The sequence below is a fragment of the Carcharhinus amblyrhynchos genome, chromosome 2 (genome assembly GCF_965287045.1).
Source record: "Carcharhinus amblyrhynchos chromosome 2, sCarAmb.v2.hapA, whole genome shotgun sequence".
NCBI classification, from domain to species: Eukaryota; Metazoa; Chordata; class Chondrichthyes; order Carcharhiniformes; family Carcharhinidae; genus Carcharhinus; species Carcharhinus amblyrhynchos.
This window is the reverse complement of record NC_137325.1, coordinates 138,786,241-138,801,553: the sequence shown is the minus strand read 5'-3', so window position 1 is coordinate 138,801,553 and position 15,313 is coordinate 138,786,241. Positions and strand designations below refer to the sequence as shown.

The 15,313-nt window shown below is 47.4% G+C and overlaps 1 protein-coding gene across 1 annotated transcript in view; it reads right to left on the bottom strand.

Moving 5' to 3' along the window:
• LOC145358968 (sodium channel protein type 1 subunit alpha-like) overlaps window positions 1–15,313 on the bottom strand; it is a 512,173-nt gene that overhangs the window by 346,630 nt on the left and 150,230 nt on the right. The window contains exons 2-3 of the mRNA XM_080213322.1: window positions 12,754–12,884; window positions 10,829–10,921 (exon numbers count right to left, since the gene is read on the bottom strand). The gene's annotated coding sequence lies outside the window, so the exon portion shown is untranslated. The remainder of the gene's footprint in view (window positions 1–10,828; window positions 10,922–12,753; window positions 12,885–15,313) is intronic.

Genomic DNA, 15,313 nt, shown 5'->3' with positions numbered 1-15,313 from the left:
CCCTTTGAGTGAAGAAGTTCCTCCTCAACTCCGTTCTAAACCGCCCCCCTTTTATCTTGAGGCTGTGCCCCCTAGTCCGATTGTCTTTTTTGAGCGGGAAGAGTCTTTCCACCTCTATCCTATCCATCCCATTCATCATCTTATACGTCTCAATGAGATCTCCTCTCATTCTTCTAAACTCTAACGAGTACAAGCCCAGTTTATTCAGCCTCTCCTCATAGCTCAACCCCCTCAACTCCGGTATCAGCCTAGTAAACCTCCTCTGCACTCCCTCCAAGGCCAAAATATCTTTGCGCAGGTGCGGCGCCCAAAAATGCACACAGTACTCCAGTTGCGGCCTCACCAATGCCCTATACAGCTGCAGCAAGACCTCCCTACTTTTATATTCAATCCCCTTCGCTATGAAGGCCAGCATCCCATTCGCCTTCCTGACCACCTGTTGCACCTGCAAGCTGGGTTTTTGCAACTCATGCACAAGGACCCCGAGGTCCCTCTGCACCGTCGCCTGCTGCAGTTTTTCGCCCCGTAAGTAATAGTCCTTCCTACCATTCTTCCTACCAAAGTGGACCACCTCACACTTGCCAACATTAAATTCCATTTGCCATTTCCTGGCCCATTCGCCCAGCCTATCTAGATCCTTCTGCAGACTCTCCACACCCTCCGCACAATTTGCCGTTCCCCCAATCTTGGTGTCATCAGCAAATTTCGACACTCTACACTCGGTTCCCTCCTCCAGATCATCTATATAAATGGTAAAAAGCTGAGGCCCCAGCACCGACCCCTGGGGCACTCCACTAGTCACCATCCGCCAATCCGAATAGCACCCGTTGATCCCCACTCTCTGCCTCCTATTTGACAACCAATCCTCTATCCACGCTAACACCCTACCCCCAACTCCATGTCCCTCGACCTTCTGCAATAACCTCTTGTGAGGCACTTTGTCAAACGCCTTCTGAAAATCTAGAAAGACCACATCCACCGGCTCTCCTCTATCCACCGCCCTAGACACATCCTCATAGAACTCCAGTAAATTTGTCAGACACGACTTCCCTTTAATGAAACCGTGCTGCGTCTGCTCTATCAAGCAATTCCCTTCAAGATGCCTCGCAATTTCCTCCTTAATGGCAGATTCTAACATTTTACCTACCACAGACATTAAACTAACCGGCCTATAATTCCCCGCCTTTTGCCTGGCACCCTTCTTAAACAACGGCGTAACATTAGCCGCTTTCCAATCATCCGGCACTTCCCCGGAATCCAGCGACGTTTGGAAAATAACCACCAAGGCATCCACTATCACCTCCGCCATTTCTTTCAGAACCCTCGGATGCATTCCATCCGGTCCTGGGGACTTGTCCACAATCAGCCCCTCCAGTCTGTCGAGCACCGCCTTTCTAGTAACAGTAATGTCATTAAGACCCTCCAGTCCTACCACCTTTCCATCACTAACACCCGGCAAATTATTCACGTCCTCCTCCGTGAAGACAGAAACAAAAAAGTTATGCAATACCTTAGCCATATCCCCATCCCCTACCACTAGGTCCCCTTTCTCATCCTCTAAAGGACCAACATTCACCCTAGTCAGCCTCTTCCTTTTTATATATTTATAAAAACTCTTGCTATCCTTTTTTATATTAAGCGCTAGCCCAGCTTCATAGTTTCTCCTACCCTTCCTTATCAACTTCTTTGTCAATCTTTGTTGACATTTAAACCTCTCCCAATCCTCTTCTCGCCCACTACTCTTAGGTACTCTAAATTCCTCCGCTTTTAGTTTAACACTTTCCTTCACCTCCTTCGTTATCCACGGCTTATTACCTCTCCTCCTACTATCCTTTTTGACCATCGGAATAAATTTCCGTTGAGCACCAAGAAAGATCTCCTTAAAGATCCTCCACTGCTCCTCAACAGACCCTCCCTCCAACGCGCTCCCCCAGTCCACATTCGCCAATTCTTCTCTCATCCTACCGTACTCCCCTCTATTCAAACAAAGGACGCGTGTCCGGGAACCCACTTTCTCCTCCTCCATCTGCACCAGAAACTCCACCATACAATGATCACTCTCCCCAAGAGGATCCTTCACCACAAGGTCCCTAATTCTACCCGCTTCATTACATAGCACCAGATCCAAGATAGCTCGCTCCCTCGTCGGCTCCAACACACACTGTTCAAGGAAATTATCCCGGCAGCGTTCCAAGAACTCCTCCTCGAGCCCACCTCGTCCAACATGGGTCGACCAATCAATATGCAGATTGAAATCCCCCATAACTACGGCCGTCCCATTCCTGCACGCCGCACTTATTTGCGCATTAACAGCCCACCCCATCTCCAGATCATTATTCGGGGGCCTATAGACGACACCCACCAGCGTCTTCCTCCCTTTGCTGTTCCTAATCTCCACCCACAACGATTCCACCCTCTGCTCCTTGGCTCCAATATCATCCCTTGCTACCACCGTGATGCTATCCTTAATCAGCAGAGCTACGCCCCCCCCTTTTCCCTCCTGCCTATCCTTCCTAAACACTTGATAGCCCTGTACATTCAGCTCCCAGTCCCTGTCACCCTGCAGCCACGTCTCTGTAATGGCCACCAGATCGTATCCATTTGTGTCGATCTGCGCCATCAGCTCATCCACTTTATTCCGAATGCTTCGTGCATTCAGATAAAGTGCTTTCATAGAACATAGAACATAGAACATTACAGCGCGGAACAGGCCCTTCGGCCCACAATGTTGCGCCGACCAGTCTTATTTTTAAAAAAAAAACATTGACCCACTAATCTAAACCAATCCCTTTTCGTCCATAAACCTATCCACCAATCTCTTAAACGCCCCCAAACTAGGCGCATTTACAACTGCAGCAGGCAGGGCATTCCAGTCCCTCACCACCCTCTGGGTAAAGAACCTGCCCCTGACATCCGTCCTATAACTACCCCCCCTTAATTTAAAGCCATGCCCCCTCGTGCTAGCTTTCTCCATCCGAGGAAACAGGCTATCACCATCCACCCTATCTAAACCTCTAATCATCTTATATGTTTCTATAAGATCCCCTCTTAGCCGCCTTATTTCTTAGCCGCCTTCATCCCAGCCTTCACCTGGACCCTATATGCCGCAACGCCATCAACTATACTCACGCCCCCTACTCCCTCTATTATTGGGACATCCTCGGCCTCTTCCCTTACATGTACACTCTCCTTAACTTTAGACCTCGTAAGGTCACCTACCCTCGCACCCTCCCCCCCTCTAATTAGTTTAAAGCCCTGTCTACAGTCCTCTTTACTCGATTCGCCAGCACTCTGGTCCCAGCACGGTTCAGACCAACCCCATCCTGCCCGAACAGGTCCCACCTACCCCAATACTGGTGCCAATGCCCCATAAATTCAAACCCATTCCTCCCACACCAATCCCTGAGCCACCCATTCACTTCCTTAATCCTGTCAACCCTATGCCCATCTGCACACGGTTCAGGCAGTAGCCCAGAGATAACCACCTTGTCGGTTCTACTTTTTAATTCCATTCCCAGCTTTTCATACTCCCTCCCCAGATCCTCAGTCTGCATTTTGCTTACGTCGCCAGCACCCACATGAACCACAACGACCGGATTCTCACCCTCCCACTCCAGGTTCCTCTGCAGCCCAGCTGCGACATCCCGTACCCGAGCACCAGGCAGACAACACACCCTTCCTGACACCTCCTCTGACAGCAGTGCAAACACTTCAGTATCCCTGCCTATCAACTTGATCTGAATTAACATTACCCAAAACTCCTCTGGCTAGTTAACCTGTGTAGCCAATTTCTCAAAGGAAATGAAAAAGGCTTTTGCAACTTTTTCATCAAATTTAGGTAATGTTTGGACATATTTATATATATCCCTACCAGGCAGTTGGCTATGATGAGTTTGCCCATCGTCACTTCTACCCTACACTATTACTTCCTTCATTTTAAGTCATTTTGCTTCAAGTTCCGACTTCATCTTTTGCAACTCAAACAATCTTCCCTTTTCTTTATCTTCTGCTGGGGCCTTCCACTCTCTTTCCTCTCTTTTTTACTCTCTTTTTGCTACTCGGGCCTTCTTCTCTCACTACTCTCTTTCTTTTTCCCTCTCTTTCTTTGGCGAGGGCCTTTCTCTCCTTTCCTCTTTCTTCTAAATCCAGTCTTTGAAGTTCACTTTCTAACTCCAATTATCCTATTTGCAATTTAATTTTTTCCACTGCACTTGCCTATTTCTCTGATATACCTAAATGCTTGGCTATCTCCGTTACAATTTCAGCTTTCTTATTATCCCTGGTTAAACCCAATTTTAGCCTGTTTGCTAATTCTACAACTGAAACCTTATTCTGTCTTTTTAAACTTTCTTGGCAAATCTGGAAAGCATCTTCGACCCCCGGAACTTCTTTAGCAACGCTCAGAGCCATTTCTCACTTTTGATTTAACCGACAAGCCACCAAAATTAAACACATCTTCCTCTTAAGAACATAAGAAATAGGAGCAGGAGTAGGCCATCTAGCCCCTCGAGCCTGCCCCGTCATTCAATAAGATCATGGCTGATCTGAAGTGGATCAGTTCCACTTTCCCACTCTCTCCCCATAACCCTTAATTCCCTTGCCTGTCAGAAACCTATCTACCCGTGACTTAAATATATTTAGCGAGGTAGCCTCGACCACTTCAACCAGCAAAGAATTCCAGAGATTCACCACCCTTTGAGTGAAGAAGTTCCTCCTCAACTCTGATCTAAACTGCTCCCCCCTTATCTTGAGGCTGTGTCCTCTAGTCCTTCTCACATAGTCCTTCTCTAGTCCTTCTCACTTCTCATATAAGGTTTATTTAAAGATCTAGGACTGTTCAAACCCCGGACCAGAGCCCTCAATCAGTTATAAAGTGGAGGTTGATCTCCCCCTGTAACAACTAAAACCGAAACACCCAAGCAGGAGTACCTCATCTTATAATCTGTAAAAGGTGTGCGTGAAGTGGTGTGACCTGCTCTTCAGTGACTCCTGCTGGTTAAATACAAAATCCCTGACACTGTCTCTAAAATCAACACATAACAATTTATTTATCTAACCAACAGTGAACAAATTTATTAAAGTATGAACAAACCAAATATATCCCTTGTAACAATTAACTATTCCTGAATAAAACAGAATTCCAGTGGAATGCTGTTCATATAAATACATTTCCCACTCATTAACAAAGAAATGGAATTTAGTTACTCTCTAAATTGCAATGACGATTTGCATCCTCCAGATTATTTTGGGCTCTCTCTGTTTATTCTTCTATCTGGAACTTTTTTCTCTTTCTTCTTTCTTCTGTCTCCTTTGGTATTGTTACTATCTAGATAGTGCTTTGAGCTTAGAGCTGTGAGCTGTGGCTGGTGGAAGTTGCTGTTCCCTTTTTTGTCCCACTGCCCCCTTCTTTTATACCTGTGCTGACATATCAATATTTCCCACAATAGCTTGCACTCAAGTTGTCAAAACCATGAAATTTAAATTTGATAGGTTCTTGGTATCTAAGTGCCAATTCAAATTGATTGGCTGAATTCAAAACGTTCAAAAGCCTGTTGTCTTGGTAACATTAGTGCTTGGCCTTTCAATATAAATGTTTTAGTTTGGGGCTCAACATGTGCTTACAAGTTCATTAACTCTCTAAGAACAGAAAGCACATCACCTTTTAAAGGGACCACATAATGCTTTCTCCCTTGTATTTTACAATTTTACCAACAATCTACAATTACTGTGCTCAACTTCACAACAATTCAGCCTAAATAATATGGCAAATGCTGAATGCATGAATTACATGCAAAAATAATACACTCTCAATCACAGCCAGCGTTCTCAATCGGAGCGTGCACTCTCAATCAAAGCCCACGCCCTCAATCAGAGCCCGTGCTCTCAGTTGGAGCCCACAATCTCAATCAGAAGCCACGCTCTCAATCAGGACCCTCGCTCCCAATCAGAGCCCGTGCTCCCAATCAGGAGCCCGTGCTCCCAATCAGGAGCCCACGCTCTCAATCGGAGCCCGCGCTCCCAATCGGAGCCCGCGCTCCCAATCGGAGCCCGCGCTCCCAATCGGAGCCCGCGCTCTCAATCGGAGCCCGCGCTCCCAATCGGAGCCCGCGCTCCCAATCGGAGCCCGCGCTCCCAATCGGAGCCTGCGCTCCCAATCGGAGCCCGCGCTCTCAATCGGAGCCCGCGCTCCCAATCGGAGCCCGCGCTCCCAATCGGAGCCCGTGTTCTCAATCAGAGCCCAGATGCTTAATTAAGCTGATCAGGAACAAATTTCACACTCTGAAACAAATCAAATCTAGAATACATAGTATTGATGAGCACACTCAGAATTAAAGAGTACACAGTGAGATAGAGAGCACACAACGAATTAGTGTAAGAAACATTTAACAAAAGCAAATGCAACATCTTCATGCCTAGACGCTGAAATAGACACCATACTCGGATCTGGAGCAGAAACAATGGGGGTGAGTTTACCAACACATTGCACCCATTTTAGGGCACAATGTGGTGGTAAAGTTGGGCGTAAATCGCTTCGCGCAATCGGTGTCAGTTTATGCGACCGCCTTCATTTTTCGAGCGCCAGATTTTTGACGGGGTCAGCCTTTCACTGGAAATGTCCGGGAGGCAGATTAATGCGCGAAAGTTTATTATAATACTGTTTTACATCTACTTAGCGAGCCTGGTGCACAATCATCCGTCCAACCAATGCCCCCCTACCCCCCACCCCACCCTCCAGCCACCCCCCACCACCCCCCCCCCCCCCCCCCCCCCCACCCCCACAATGCCGCACTTTATGTCCTGCAGGGAAAGGTTGCCACCAGCAAGTATTAGACATGATCCCCATGAACTGGGAGCAGTTGACTTGGCCTCGCCGATCAAACTAAAGGCCAAGCATCAGAGGCCTGCACATGCGCACTAACTCCCTCTGCAGGGTTTCGGTCACGTTACGCCTGCCCACAGGCTTCTACAGCGAGCAACAGGGTTGCTATTATTTTTGCAGGCAGAGTGCATATGGGGGGGAGAAGCTGGGGGGCCTAAAAACAGGCCTGAGAGTCGGATCTGAAACTCTCCCAGTTTCAAGGTTGCTCAGCACTTAGAAGAAAAAGGTAAATTTTCCCTCCAGTGAACAGATCAGACTCCTGATTAGAGCACAGACTGAATTATGGAGTGCAAATTGAGGTGGAGCGCACATTCTGAAATAGAGGGGCACGCACAAAATTGGAGCGGTGGTAATGAATTTATGTGCACAACCTGAATCAGTGTGGAGACACAGATTTGTTCCACACTCACAGAATTTCAGTCCATGCCCTAATCTGGAACATTCAGCCTATATTGGAGGGCACATGCTGAATTCATGAATACATGCAGAAATAATGCACATTGAATCAGGGCCCAAGGTTCGAAACAGGGTCACACACTGAATCAAAGCCCGCACATTCACTCAGAGCCCGCACACTCACTCAGAGCCCGCACACTCACTCAGAGCCCGCACACTCACTCACAGCCCGCACACTCACTCAGAGCCCGCACACTCACACAGAGCCCGCACACTCACTCGCAGCCCGCACACTCACTCGCAGCCCGCACACTCACTCAGAGCCCGCACACTCACACAGAGCCCGCACACTCACTCGCAGCCCGCACACTCACTCGCAGCCCGCACACTCACTCAGAGCCCGCGCTCTCACTCAGAGCCCGCGCTCTCACTCAGAGCCCGCACACTCACTCAGAGCCCGCACACTCACTCACAGCCCGCGCTCTCACTCAGAGCCCGCACACTCACTCAGAGCCCGCGCTCTCACTCACAGCCCGCGCTCTCACTCACAGCCCGCGCTCTCACTCACAGCCCGCGCTCTCACTCACAGCCCGCGCTCTCAATCAGGACCCCACGCTCTCACTCGGAGCCCGCGCTCTCAATCACAGCCCGCGCTCTCAATCACAGCCCGCGCTCTCAATCACAGCCCGCGCTCTCAATCACAGCCCGCGCTCTCAATCACAGCCCGCGCTCTCAATCACAGCCCGCGCTCTCAATCACAGCCCGCGCTCTCAATCACAGCCCACACAGGTCAGGTGCCTGTGAATGGGTTTTTCCTACAGATATGACAAAGTTTTAGTTTTGGTTTAGTTGCTATGAGAAGCTGCTGGAAGCAGGCAGTACTTCTGTTTCTCTTTCTTCAGAGGCAAAATTTCAGAGCTGGGAAGCCTCAGGCATTTGTCCCGACATTCGAAGGACCAATTCACAGCAGGTGTTAACAAGCTGAAGATCCAGCATCACCAGAGTATACTTGTTTGGTTTGAAATTATTGGACTCAAAGACAGTGAGTGGTGAGTATATTCGTGTTTTCTTTTCAGGTGTTGAGCTCAGTTTAACTCGGGAGTGCCTTGTGGAATAATGACTGTTTCAGTGGCCAAAGTTTTCCTGGGGCTGGAAGAAGTCACTCGATGTGTTTTAAAATTACACCAGTGTGACTAAAACAATTTGGAATTGGCAAAAATGTTGCAGTTGACATCACCTGTATATGAACGATTATGAATTAGTTCATAAATCAAAGTTCGGTTTCCGACATCAGTTTCAGCCTGCGGGGGATAGAGACTGGGGAAAAGAGAAATCCTCAGGTGGTAAAGGTAAAGGAAATCTTGTGGGAGATAATAAAGACAGTGTACCTGAGATTAAAAAGGAAATACAGGAGGGTAGAAGAGAAATGAAAAGCCTTGGATGTTTTCACTGATAAGGTGCAGAATCTCTTTAAAGAATTTCCTTGTGTGGGTAAAGTTTACTCATGTGTACCAGGAGGAGTAGGTAAAGGAGTTAAAATTTTAAGAGCTACAGGGGCAAGTCCGTCTTTCGGTGGTGACAGATGAGGAGTTATGTAGTTTGGAAGGGGTATTGCCAGAAAAGGGGTAATATCAGGAATTCAGGGTGTGAAAAGTAGTATATAAGGTGAGGTTGGAGAGTCCAGTGAAGAGTGGTGAAGTGGTAGTAGGAATAATAGAGAAATTACCTTGTCCAGGAATACAGTTTATCTTAGGAAATGATATAGCTGGATCACATGTGGGACTGATGCCTACTGTGGTCGAAAAGCCAACAGAAAAGCAAACAACTGAATTGTTAAAGGACATGTATCCTGTGTTTTTTTTCTGGTTGTGAAGTAACAAGGTCACAAAGTCACATGTTAAGACACGAGGAGACATCAGAGAGTGAAGATAAAGAAGTTGAAGTACAATTATCAGAAACTATTCCTGATCAGATCATTGGAAAATAACAAGAACAGGTGGAGGATGAAGTAGATATTTTTAGTTCAGGAAAGTTGGCAGGGTTACAATAAGACGTTAGAGAGATAAAACAGATGTATTGGAAAGTATACACTGAAGAAGAATCTGAGTGTATACCGGAATATTATTACCTTAAAAATGTTGTCTTAATGAGGAAATGGAGAAATTTACATATTCAGCCAGATGAAAAATGGGTGCAAATTCATTAAGTGGTATTACTGGTAGGGTATAGAAAGGAGGTGTTGTGGGAGCACATGAGGTATCAGGAGGAAGTCATTGGGAGTAAGGAAAACTCAAGCTAAATTACAGAAATATTGTTATTGGGCAGGACTGCATAAAGACGTGGTTGAATTTTGCTGGTCATGTCACACATTTCAGCTAATAGGGAAAACTCAAGTGGCAATAAAACAGCACCCTTAATACCCATTCCAACATTTGAAGAAACTTTTAGAAGGGTCTTAATTGGTTGCATAGGATGCCACCCAAAAACAAAAAGTGGGAATCAATACCTATTGATTATAATGGATGGGTCTATTAGGTTTCCAGAGGCCATTCCAATATTGCAGCTAAAAGTGGGTAGTCCATAGCATGTAAAACAAAATTAATTAACTCCTCTACAGGAGTTACTAATTTTTTTTACATGCTATGGATTATTCACAGAATTACAATCAGATCAATTATCAAAATTTATACCAAGGAGTTTATGGATATCTTGGATAAAATAGTTCAAATCAACTGCTTACCATCCAGAATCGCAGGAAGCGTTAGAACGGGGGCATCAAACTTTAAGGGTAATACTGAGGGCTTATTGTCAAGATTATCCAGAGGATTGGGATAAAGGAATTCTATTTATACATTTTGCAATTAGGGGTGCACCTAATGAATCAATCCATTTGAATTAACTTTTGTTCATGAGGTAAGAGGATCACTTCAGTTGGTTAAAGAAAATTGTTGAGTCAGCAATCTGAGACTACCGGCACAATTTTCCCAAAATAAATCCAAATGCTCAAGACAATAGGTTTTTTAGGCTTGCAGACTTCTGATAATTTACAGCACTTCGTGCAATCCAAATAAAGGCCTCTCTATTCCTACACTCAATCTTCTCACTATGAAAGCCAACATACTATTTGCCACCTTTACTGCCTGCAGAGCCCGCACTCTGAACCCGAGCCCGCACTCTGAACCCGAGCCCGCACTCTGAGTTTGAGAGAGCAATCTGAATTAGAGCTGCCAATTTGATCAGAGCAGACTATCTGAATTTGAACGTCATCTTTGAATTAAAACGTACATTTGTCAAGGGGTACAGGCATAGAGCAGAAGTGTGGTCTTGAAATTGAGGATTAGTCATGTTCATATTGAACAGCAGTTCTCTGATCTCCAAATAAGCTTTATCCAATCAAGATAGGTTTTAAATTTAACTAGGCCCCCTAACAATTATTCACATGGCAGGCAAGGATAATGTCCTGCCTCATGTCCTATTCAGGGTATAAAATGGCATTGCTCCTGCCAGCTGTGTGTTTGCTGTTCCAGTGTGAATGAGACAATGACTACATACCTTTTAACTTCTTGCTTTTGTTTTGCAAGACGATGCAAAAAAAACTGAAATAGACTTCATGTACTTCCCCAGGGAACGAAAGATGTTGGTTGCCTATAACATGAAAACAAGTCTGACCATATGTTCAAAACTTTACTCTTTTGCATTTTATAAAAAGCATCTTCCTTCGAACCACAAAAGATGGCTGCTAAAAGTCACAAGACCACAGGGTTGGCCATTTCACTGAGCACTTCTACCAGGTATCATAAGGAAAAATAATTATTTTCTCAACTGATAGAATCTCACTCATTGAACAGAACACTTGTAATCACAAAACCAGGAGGGTTGCAAATTGAAACTTATTACTGGCTGTAGAACTACTAACAAACTCAACTCTTATATAGGAATGTCGATCTCCATTTCAAAAAGGAACCAAAGGGATATCAGCTGCATCTGATAGTTTGTGCTTCTAGTGGAGTCAGTTCTATGGGGTAAATCCTTCAACAACTAATAGCTGGGACCTTGTTTCCGCTGAAAACCACACTAATTCCTGACACAGAAACCTTCAGAAACATTGAAACTAGAAGCAGGAGTAGGCCATTTAGCCCTTCGAGCCTGCTCTGCCATTCATTTTGATCATGACTGATCATGAGTTCTATATCCTGATCCCCCCTTACTCCCATATCCCTTGATCCCTTTAGCTCCAAGAGCTATATCTAGTTTCTTCTTAAAATCAGCCAACGTTTTGGCCTCAACTACCTTCAGCGGTACTGAATTCCACAGATTCACCATCTTCACCTCACCTCAGTTCTAAAAGGTTTACCCCTTATTCTCAAACCATGACCCCTAGTTCTGGACCCCCCCACCATTGGGAACATTCTTTCTGAATCTATCCTATCCAACCCTATTAGAATTTTATAAGTTTCTATAAGATTCCCTCTCACTCTTCTGAACTCCAGACTTAGTCTCTCCTCATATGACAGACCTGTCATCCCAGGAATAAACTTGGTAAACCTTTGATGTACTCCCTCTATAGAAGGATATCCTTCCTCAGATAGGAACACCAAAACGGCACTCAATACTCCAGTTGTGTCCTTACCAATGCTGTATGCAATTTCAGAAAAACACCCCTATCCCTATACTCAAATCATCTCGCTATCAAGGCCAACATAACATTTTCCTTTTATACTGCCTGCTGTACTTGCGTGCTTATTTTCAGCGATTGATGTACGAGGGCTCCAAGGTCCCTTTCTCAATTTACACCCATCCAGGTAATAATCTATCTTCCTATTATTGCTACCACAGTGGATAAATTCACACTCATCCACGTTATACTCCATCTGCCATGTAGGTGCCCATACACTCAACCTGTCCAAATCACACTGAAGCATCTCTGCATCTTCCTCACAGCCCACCCTCCCACCCAGATTTGTACCATATGCAAATTTGGAGATAATACCTTCAGTTCCCTATTCCAAATCATTAATATGTAATGTGAACAGGGATCCTAGCACAGATCCCTGCGGAATCCCGCTCGTCATTTACTGCCAGTCAGAAAAAGACCTATTTACGCCAACTCTTTGTTTCCTATCTGCTAACCAGCTTCTTATCTAACTCAAGACATTGCCTGCAATCCCATGAGCTTTAACTTTACACAGCAGTCTGTTATGTGGGACATCGTCAAAAGCCTTCTGGAAGTCTAAATAAGCCACATCTACTGGTTCGCCTCAACTCTATTAGTTATACTTTGTTCCTCCCACGAGGATTGAATGTGAAATAAATGAACCCCCTGAGTTAATTATAACATATATATTTTCTATGGGTTATTAGTAAATTGGATCACAGAAAATTGAGGGTGGGGAAAACATGCTACAGCATAGTTTAACATTATTTCAAACCACCTTCTGCTACCAGATAGGTGGCGAGAGGAAATATGTAGAGTTTACCTGTGTCTCTGTTGTCCATTGCAGCAATGGGAGCTTAAAGATGGCTGAGGGTGGAGAGAGTGCGGTGAGAACTTAATGAGACTTGACAGAGCAGAAGACATGATAAGGCCATTCGATGGATCGAAAACTCTCTGAAAAGAAGAACAAAATCTGACATCAAACAAAAGCAGTTCAGTTATTGATCAGTGAGTACATCGCTTGCATTTCTTTGACAAATAGAATCACTTAGTACAAATCACAAGTTTAAAAATATAAGGCCAATTCTGAAATAGGAAACAGACTCACAAATAAAGAACAAATTTGGAATTAGAATGCACTATAAAACACAGCTCACACAACAAATTAAAGCACACACTCTGAATCAGGGCCCACATTCTCAACCAGAGCCCACGCCCTCAATCAGAGCCCGCGCTCTCAATCAGAGCCCGCGCTCTCAATCAGAGCCCACGCTCTCAATCAGAGCCCACGCTCTCAATCAGAGCCCACGCTCTCAATCAGAGCCCGCACTCTCAATCAGAGCCCACGCTCTCAATCAGAGCCCGCACTCTCAATCAGAGCCTACGCTCTCAATCAGAGCCCGCGCTCTCAATCAGAGCCCGCACTCTCAATCAGAGCCTACGCTCTCAATCAGAGCCCGCGCTCTCAATCAGAGCCCGCACTCTCAATCAGAGCCTACGCTCTCAATCAGAGCCCACGCTCTCAATCAGAGCCCGCACTCTCAATCAGAGCCTACGCTCTCAATCAGAGCCCGCGCTCTCAATCAGAGCCCGCACTCTCAATCAGAGCCTACGCTCTCAATCAGAGCCCGCGCTCGCAGTCACAGCCCGCGCTCTCAATCAGAGCCCACGCTCTCAATCAGAGCCCACGCTCTCAATCAGAGCCCACGCTCTCAATCAGAGCCCACGCTCTCAATCAGAGCCTACGCTCTCAATCAGAGCCCGCGCTCGCAGTCACAGCCCGCACTCTCAATCAGAGCCCACGCTCTCAATCAGAGCCCGCGCTCGCAGTCACAGCCCGCGCTCTCAATCAGAGCCCACACTCTCAATCAGAGCCCACACTCTCAATCAGAGCCCACACTCTCAATCAGAGCCCGCACTCTCAATCAGAGCCTACGCTCTCAATCAGAGCCCGCGCTCTCAATCAGAGCCCACGCTCTCAATCAGAGCCCACGCTCTCAATCAGAGCCCGCACTCTCAATCAGAGCCCGCACTCTCAATCAGAGCCCACGCTCTCAATCAGAGCCCGCACTCTCAATCAGAGCCCACACTCTCAATCAGAGCCCACACTCTCAATCAGAGCCCGCACTCTCAATCAGAGCCTACGCTCTCAATCAGAGCCCACACTCTCAATCAGAGCCCACACTCTCAATCAGAGCCCACACTCTCAATCAGAGCCCGCACTCTCAATCAGAGCCTACGCTCTCAATCAGAGCCCGCGCTCTCAATCAGAGCCCACGCTCTCAATCAGAGCCCACGCTCTCAATCAGAGCCCACGCTCTCAATCAGAGCCCGCGCTCTCAATCAGAGCCCACGCTCTCAATCAGAGCCCGCACTCTCAATCAGAGCCTACGCTCTCAATCAGAGCCCACACTCTCAATCAGAGCCCGCACACTCAATCAGAGCCCACACTCTCAATCAGAGCCTACGCTCTCAATCAGAGCGCACACTCTCAATCAGAGCCCACGCTCTCGGTCAGAGCCCGCACTCGCAATCAGAGCCCGCACTCGCAATCAGAGCCCGCACTCACAGTCAGAGCCCGCACTCGCAGTCAGAGCCCGCACTCTCAGTCAGAGCCCGCACTCGCAGTCAGAGCCCGCACTCGCAATCAGAGCCCGCACTCGCAATCAGAGCCCGCACTCACAGTCAGAGCCCGCACTCGCAGTCAGAGCCCGCACTCGCAGTCAGAGCCCGCACTCGCAGTCAGAGCCCGCACTCGCAGTCAGAGCCCGCACTCGCAGTCAGAGCCCGCACTCTCAGTCAGAGCCCGCACTCGCAGTCAGAGCCCGCACTCTCAGTCAGAGCCCGCACTCGCAGTCAGAGCCCGCACTCTCAGTCAGAGCCCGCACTCGCAGTCAGAGCCCGCACTCTCAGTCAGAGCCCGCACTCGCAGTCAGAGCCCGCACTCTCAGTCAGAGCCCGCACTCTCAGTCAGAGCCCGCACTCGCAGTCAGAGCCCGCACTCACAGTCAGAGCCCGCACTCTCAGTCAGAGCCCGCACTCGCAGTCAGAGCCCGCACTCTCAGTCAGAGCCCGCACTCGCAGTCAGAGCCCGCACTCACAGTCAGAGCCCGCACTCGCAGTCAGAGCCCGCACTCACAGTCTGAGCCCGCACTCGCAGTCAGAGCCCGCACTCTCAGTCAGAGCCCGCACTCTCAGTCAGAGCCCGCACTCGCAGTCAGAGCCCGCACTCTCAGTCAGAGCCCGCACTCTCAGTCAGAGCCCGCACTCACAGTCAGAGCCCGCACTCGCAGTCTGAGCCCGCACTCGCAGTCTGAGCCCGCACTCGCAGTCTGAGCCCGCACTCGCAGTCTGAGCCCGCACTCTCAGTCAGAGCCCGCACT